This window comes from Panthera leo, chromosome E3, assembly GCF_018350215.1.
Source record: "Panthera leo isolate Ple1 chromosome E3, P.leo_Ple1_pat1.1, whole genome shotgun sequence".
Taxonomy (NCBI): Eukaryota; Metazoa; Chordata; class Mammalia; order Carnivora; family Felidae; genus Panthera; species Panthera leo.
The window spans coordinates 25,467,992-25,476,100 of record NC_056694.1 but is presented as its reverse complement, the minus strand read 5'-3'; the positions used below and the strand labels follow the sequence as shown (position 1 = coordinate 25,476,100).

Here is an 8,109-nt window from a genome sequence, read left to right as displayed (position 1 = left end):
TTCTGTATTTAAGAAAAAAGAAAAATGAAACAGAAAAAAGATAAAAAAAGAAAAGACAAAAAAAGAAATCGTTTGAAAATTTGAAAAAGTGAATACACTGTAGTAGACTGAAATAAAATGATGGGAGTAAGAAAGAATTTGAAAAAACTTACATAAAAGCAAAAAATATACTAATAGAAATTAAATAAAAATATTTTTAAAAGAAATTGAAAGTCAAATGAAGTTTTTCTTTTTCTGCATTCAAGAAAAAAGAAATGAAAAAGAAAAAAAGAAAAAGAAAGAAAAAAAGGAAATCGAAAATTTGAAAAGGTGAGTACACTGAAGTAGACTAAAATAAAATGATGGAAGTAAAGTAGAATTTGAAAAAATTTACACAAAAGTAAAAAAATATAGTAATAAACATTAAAGACATATTTTTAATAAAAATTGAAAATAAAAATGAGTTTTTTCTGTTTCTGTATTCAAGAAAAAGGAAAGAATTGTAAAAGAGAGAAAGGAAAAGTAGAAAAAAAATTGAATAGATGAACCTGCTAACAGATTGAAGTAGAACTGAAATTGCTTCATTTTCCCCTAGAGGTCAGTCCATGTAGCTCTTTATAGTCCATGAATTAAGCCAGTGGTGAGGTTTGTGTTCTTGAAGAGCGAAGTTGGCACAGTTGGGCAGGGCTCAGTGTAACAGCTTCGCTCTCCCCTAGATGGCGCTGCTAACCTACTGGGGTGGATTGTTGCGGTGTTCATAGGTGTATATGCGCATGCGCAGGAGTGGTGAAAATGGCGCCACCCAGCCACCCAATCTGTTCTCCCGGATCATCAATCGCCTACCGGTCCTTAGTCTTCAGCTCTCCTCCACTCCCTGCTTTTCCACTCTCTGTGACCAGGCCCCAGGCAGTACCTCTCTCCCAAGTTTTGTCTCACATGCGGCTGTTTTCCCCAGCCCCTTACTTCCAAAGGACTGCGGCTTTGACCTGCTCCGCCCCTCTGAGGGAGGGTCTCACCGAGCAATGGCCGAATGTCGGCTGCACCCAGGAACGCCCGCTGGACCCTGCTGTTGCCGGTGTCCCGAGACTGCGGCCAGTTGCCAGCCCACCCCAGAGAAAGTTCGCAAGATAGTGTAGCAGCAGCGTTTCAGGGACTATGGAAAATCACAACACACATCTGGTACCAGGCTTCACTCTTAAGGACTTTGTTCCAGCACCAGCAAATGTGGCTGTTTCCTGGGGTCTGCTGGGGTCAGGTGGCTTCAACAGTCTCTGCCACATGTCCTTCCAGCAGTGGAACCGCTTTTCCCCGTGTGGCCTGAGAACCTCTCGGACCCCACTCTATTCCTGTGGATTCGCCCTTCCCACCAGAGCACTGCCAGGTATCGAGCTGCGGAGTTGCAGCCTTTGCGCTCCCCTTATTTACATGGTGTTAATGGAATTTAATCCCTCTCCTTTCTCCCTTTTTAGTTTAGTCCCTGAGCCTGTTTCCAATTTTCCACTTTCTCTCCAGCTGCTTTTGGGGAGGGGTGCTTTTCCCGTATTCTGCCCCCTCCCCAGTCTCCACCCTCTCTCTGCCCACAAAAGTGGTTCCCCACCTTTTGGGACTTCTTGCTCCCCAAGTTCAGCTCTTCATGTCATGTACCTGCTAAATTCTGTGGTTCAAGTTGTGCAGATTGTTGTGTTAATCTTCCAGTCGGTTTTCTAGGTTTGGAGGATCATTTAGTGTTGGTCTGGCTGTATTTCATGGATGTGAGACACACAAAAAGCTTCCATGCTGTTCTGCCATCTTGGCTCCTCCCCCAAGAACCGTACTTTGTTAAAAAAATTTTTGAGAGAGAGAAAGAGTGCACATGCATATATGTGTAAGATGGGGGGGGGGGGCAAAGGGAAGAGGAGAGAGAGAATCTTAAGCAGTCTCCATGCCCAGCATGGAGCCTGACCTGGGGCTTGATCTCATGACTATGAGATCATGACCTGAGCTGAAATCAAGTCAGATGCTCAACCACCTGAGTTATCCAGACACTCCAAGAACATATACGTTTAAAAAAATATTTTGTTTGACAGAGAGCAAGTGGAGGAGGGGCACAGGGAGAGAGAGAAAGAGGGAGCAGAGGATTCGAAGTGGGCTCTGCACTGACAGCAGCTAGCCTGGTGACGGGCTTGAACTCATGAACCATGAGATCATGACCTGAGCCAAATTTAGATGGTCAACTGACTGAGCCACCCAGGCACCCCAAGAACACATACTTTTTAAATATTTAATGATTATATTTCACAGTTAAAGGTTAAAAACTCAAGCTTGGAAAGGTTATATAACATTTATCCTGAGTCAGATCCCTTGAGGGGAAGGAATCAGGCAGGGCTGCTATGAGGGGCCACACAGTTGGGTACTGCACAGCTCCAGAAAGGACTATTCACTTAGACCAGGGATCGGCAAACTGCAGCCCTTGGGACAAATCTAGCCTGATAATCTGTTTTTGTAAATAAACCTTTATTAGAACACAGAATGACATGTTCATTTATTACATATTATCTACAGCTGCTTTCATGCTACATGGGCAAGGTTGAGTAGCTGCAACACAGTATAGCCCACAAAGTCTAAAATATTGGCTCTTTGGCTCTTTACAGAAAAAAGTTTACTGACCCCTGTTCAAAATGATCGTTTGAACACCCTTGAGTTGTTCAACATGGCAGCCCTGGAGCCAAGATTTGAATATGAGTCTAGTTGAGTTCTGAACAAATAAGTTTTTCCTACTACGCAGTGTAACTATGAGAACTTATGAGATAGGAATCTCTCTTTCACAAATGTTTATACTAGGGCACAAAGACTAGGGACAAGGATGGTCATTGAAGCACTGTTTCCCATCAGGAAGATATAGAAATAATATGCAAATCCGTCTATAAGGGATATGGCTAAATACAGGCAGTACATTTATCCAATGATAGATCACGCAGACCGGTGTATACTGAAGGCTGTCCATAGCAATTCACACAACCATACATCTATATAATTGTGTAAGTGCTATACCTACTGTATTTTGTTACTCTAAAATGTCACTTATTTTGGGGCGCCTGGGTGGCTGAATTGGTTAAGCATCTGACTTTGGCCCAGGTCATTATCTCATGGCTCATGAATTCGAGTCCCGTGTCAGGCTCTGTGAGGATAGCTCAGATCCTGGAGCCTACTTCAGATTCTGTGTCTCCCTCTCTGCCCATCCCCCACTTGCACTCAGTCTCTCTCTCTCTCTCAAAAATGAATAAACATTAAAAAATTTTTTAAATAAATAAAATGTCACTTATTTCAAGATGCACCATTATTTTAGTGTGCCACTAAGAAGGAAAGAAATTGACCACTATACAATACCTTTAATTGTAAGATGTGTCCTTATTTCAGAGATTTTTAATTTAGAAAAAAAAAACAAAAACAACAACCCTGCATCCTAGAATAGGTGAAATATGATTTCTTTATATATTCATGTAAGTGTATGTGTTTTTATGAAAATGTACAGAAAAAAAGTCTGGTTGGATACACACTAAAGGATATAGAGATTATCTCAAGGGATGTGAGTAAAATAGAGAGGTAAAGGGGATGAAAAGGAACTTTCAGTTTTTAGTTTTTATGCCTCTAAATTCTTGAAAAATCTTACAATGAGTGTGTGTTATGTATGTAATTTTAAAAGTACTTTTAATGAAAAAAATTTCATTAGAGAATACCTATATGTATACCTATAAACTACCTGCACAAAATTGGAGAAGAACTGATTTCATTCTCTTCTCTCTGGTCAACCAGCAAGAACTCATTCGCTGAAGAGAAATAAAATATTGGGAACATTTTCTGAATGAAAGGTGTATTATAAATTTAAAGTGTCATTGCTACTTATAAAAGGTTTCTGTTTGCAGATAGATATTTGGTCAATTTTTTAATCTTCCATTTTCTATTCTTCTGCAAAGACAATTCCTCTTAATTATAGAGTATAATGAACTCTACAAATACTACAATGTGAAGAGGTTTTGGGTTTTCAGCCTCCATGAAGAGCATATTGATTAGAATTTTTCCATGTGCCTTTACTATGCACAGAAAATTTAGGAAACAAGTGACCTATTAGCCATAACCACAGGAACTACTTTATTAACATCATTTCAAAATGAAAGGAATGTTTATACACAGTCATTTTTTTTATATATCTATTCTCCATACTGCTTAAGGAGAATGGGGACAGGCCTGTGTAGAATAACAAATAACCCCCAAATCATCTGCAAAGTGCAAATTTAACTTGGAAATTCCCCACATTACAAAAACAATAGGAACATTTATACAAGTTGCAATGTTGTAGTTTTCCCATTTTGAAACACAAACTGGCAATTTGTTATGACATAATGTAAATAGAAAGACTTTTATATACAGAAAAGGGGCGTTTATATTAAAGGAAATGGGGTCATAGATTTCAAAGTTGTAAGAGACTTTGGGGGTCACTTAGAGCCCAGCCCACTGCCCTTTACAGGAATCCTATATCACAATCTCCATGGCTGTGGCTCAGCTTTTGTTTGCACACCTTAGGTACTTCAAGGATTTTCTGTTCAGTTGAACAATGAAAGCCTAGTTGCAAAAATAACCATGATAGCAGTAAGGTTTGGGTGTCAGGGGAAGGGGATAGCTAATATAATCTGTAGGGTCCAGGAATACTTCCTAGAAATGGCTGATACTGTTGGTTGCTCTATCAGTTAGAATGGTTTTTAGCTGCATGCAATATAATATTTAAATAATAATGGCTAAGTAAGAAAAATAATAAACTGATATAACTAAAAAAATTCAGAGAGTAGCAATCACAGAACTATTTCAGTGGCTCACGGATGTAGTTAAGGAGCCAGGTTCTTTTCACTATTCTCCTCCATCCTTATCAACTTATTACTTTTTCATACTTAGGCTTATTGCCCCGTGGTTGCAAGATGGCTGCCAAAGCTCTGAGAATCACATCTTCACATCATCAAGTCTAAAGACACGAATCAGAGAGGTAACCATGGAGAGAGGGAGGGAGAGAAAGGGAGAGAGGTATCTTTTCATATCATTATACTTTTATCAAGGAGGACCTAGAAGAAGCCCCTTAGACTTCCCCTTATATACAAATGTCTGAAGTAGATCACATGGCCCCTAGCTGTAAGGGCTACCGCTTTCCACTTTCACTGGAAAGTGAGTATCTTGCTTGTTTAGCCTTTATAGTGGGGGGTGGGCAAGGGTGGAGTGCTGAAAATGACTCCTGTGTTTGCTAATTAAGTGACATAGTTACCAGCTGTGCCAACAGCTATTAATTACTCTTTTGATTTATTCAAAAATGCAATTTAGGGGAGGATGGGTCTCCAATCCCAGGGGATGATTGGATTAATAAATTCAGTTCCTCATGGTGTTAGATATAGGAATGGGATGGAATTCTGGCCAGTGGGATGGAGTTCTGGCCATGAGATGTGAGAAGTTCTCTCCCAGAAGTCTGAGACAAAACCCAATACATCAAAAATGGAAGATTGGAAAGATAAAAATTAAAAATATCCATCTGAACTCTGGAACTTCCTACCTCTGTACTTTTTGCTATATGTGATATCTTTGGTTTGCTTATAAAAGCAGATCCTAGGGCAAAAGGCTAATATGCCCCTTGCTGGAGGGTGCAGTATCAGAGAACACATGTGAGGGACAGAGAGAGGGAAGGAGGGAAAGAAGAAGAGCCTATATGAGAAAGCATTATCAAGTTGGCTGCCACTAAATTTGACTGTCCTCTAAGAACCATGTAAACTGCAGTCCAGGACAGTGCATCTAGGGAGCTGAAGTGGGGGGATACTTTATCCACCAACCCTCACCTTCCATTGATCAAAGGTTTGCCTATGATGTGTTGATTTCCTCAAATTTATGAGTTTTGCATGCCAGGGTACCAGCTTATGTCCCACAGTGTCCAACAGCTTGGCATTAACTGGAAAACCTTGGGAAGATGAGAAATGTGTGGCCCAGGTTCAGGGATGAGTTAAGGTACAGATTGCACCTAATTCTCACGGAATCTCAGTGGTGGATAAGAGTCCTGCGAAATGGTGTCTAATACAGTCCACCCCTTTCATCAGTAAGATTCCCCCTCTTGCCTCCAGTTTTGAAAACACAATGACCTTACTTCTTCCTGGAGAGAAAGTGTACATGTCTGATTAGTCACAGAATCCCCTTCAAGGTGGTAGCCAGCTAAATTCTCTGACAAGACTCAAGGCAAGAGAATTTCTAAAACTATAAAACTATGATTTCTGCTATTGCAGCTGGTTGTGACCTCATAATGCATATACATCATCTTTATCCTCTACTACCATGCTAGATTTCTCTGAACCCTTGCCCTTATTGTGCCATTGTTCCTGAAACTGCCAATTTTCTATTAACATGGGGCACGAAAGCACCAAAAGATGCTCCAGTGAATTCTCCCTGCCCCCATTCTGTAGTTGCACCTCTAGTTCTTCACGTACTCAGAATCAGTTAATTTCAATAGCACAGTCACTCATTTCTTTGGCTCTTGGCCCACTGGCATGAGGAATGCAATGCATTGAGAGGATCAGAGTGGCACTTACAAGGTATCAAATTCAATAATAAATATCCTTTTGTTCAAGCCATTTTGAGTTGAATTTTGTTTTCTCTTGGCAGTCTAAAGCATCCTTACTAAACATCAGAGGAAGTGACAGCTAAGGTTAGATCTGAAAGAATAGAAGAAATTAAAATAGGCAAAGATGTTGGGCATGTTTGTTTCAGGCAGATGAAAAAATGTATAAAAATCTGTAGGGGAATCAAAATGTGAAGTGTTTGCAGTGCTTAAAATGGTTCATTATGGCCAGAATCAGGATTATTAAAAAAGTTGTTTGTTCAAGTTTCTTGTATAATGTTGGCAACTTGTAAAGGAGAGATTAGTGCCTTTTTAAACCCATTATTAAAAGAAACCTTGTGTCACTAAAATAATAGCTGAGGTTGCCTTGTCTTTTGAGAATTAAATAACATTGGCTCATATCCCTAACTGCATATCATGCTGCTGGATTAGTCTTCCCCAAGATTTTCCTAAATTTTATGGCTTCTGTTCATATCACCAGTTCTAATTTCCATTACTTTTGGGTACATTTGTCTTTTTCTTTCTGTGGCTATGCTCTTCTCTTTTTCTGTATAAGCCCAAATATGCAACAAAGCTACTTTCCCTTGCTTTTCCAAAATGCCAGTCAACCAAGAGAACTGCATAAAGTCAACATTCACTTAACATTGTTTTGTGGGGGAGGGGAAAGAAAGAGAGGTAATAAAAGGGGTTCAATTATAGCATAGCCAGTGTGGCTTAAGAGTACATCCTACTGTAAGATCCCTCTCCCAGATCTGCCAGAATATGAGGGGACTTATCTTTTGCTAACATCATTCTTCAGGTTTCCTTTCCAGGAGCCACACTGTTATCCATTACCTCCAAAAATCTCCCATCCTTGCTACTGATTTTTCCCAGCAGCTTCCAAATTCCCCCCACATTGTTATAAAGAGACCTTCAGTTTTTCATGGATGTTTTAATACTTCCAGACTCTGAGGATCATCTTTTCACAACCAAAATTGTTCTTCAGGGTGGTTTTACTAAACAATTGCAGCCCTTGCCCCAGTCTCAACTTTTTTTTAAAAAAGTTTATTTATTTATTTTGAGAGACAGAGCATGCATGAGAGCATGTGTGAGGGGCTGATGGAGAGAACCCCAAGCAGGCTCTGCACTTTTAGTTCAGAGCCTGATTCAGGGCTTGAACTCACTAACTGCAAGATTATGACCTGAGCCGAAATCAAGTCAGAGGCTTAACAGACTGAGCCACCCAAGTGTCCCCTGCTCTGAGTCTCAACTCTCTCTTTTTTAAAATGTATTATTTATTTTTGAGAAAGAGACAGAGTGCAAGCAGGGGCGGGGGCAGAGAGAGAGGGAGACACAGAATCTGAAGCAGACTCCAGGCTTCAAGCTGTCAGCACAGAGCCTGATGAGGGGCTTGAACCCACGAACAGTGAGATCATGACCTGAGCTGAAGTCAGGATGCTTAACTGACTGAGCCACCCAGGCACTCTGACTTTCTGTTAATATGAAAATTGTTTGCTCTACACTTCATTGGA

At 40.2% G+C, this 8,109-nt stretch overlaps 1 protein-coding gene across 6 annotated transcripts in view; it reads left to right on the top strand.

The window, feature by feature from the left end:
• The first annotated feature begins 272 nt into the window (after positions 1 to 272).
• Positions 273 to 8,109, top strand: part of ACSM5 (acyl-CoA synthetase medium chain family member 5) — a 185,331-nt gene continuing 177,494 nt past the window's right edge. For 4 of the 6 annotated variants that reach the window (XM_042921779.1, XM_042921778.1, XM_042921775.1 and 1 more), the window contains exons 1-2: positions 1,245 to 1,360; positions 4,906 to 4,993. The gene's annotated coding sequence lies outside the window, so the exon portion shown is untranslated. Of the gene's footprint in view, positions 310 to 551; positions 577 to 1,244; positions 1,361 to 4,905; positions 4,994 to 8,109 lie in introns of those variants that run through there. The other 2 variants (XM_042921777.1, XM_042921776.1) reach the window with 2 other exon arrangements.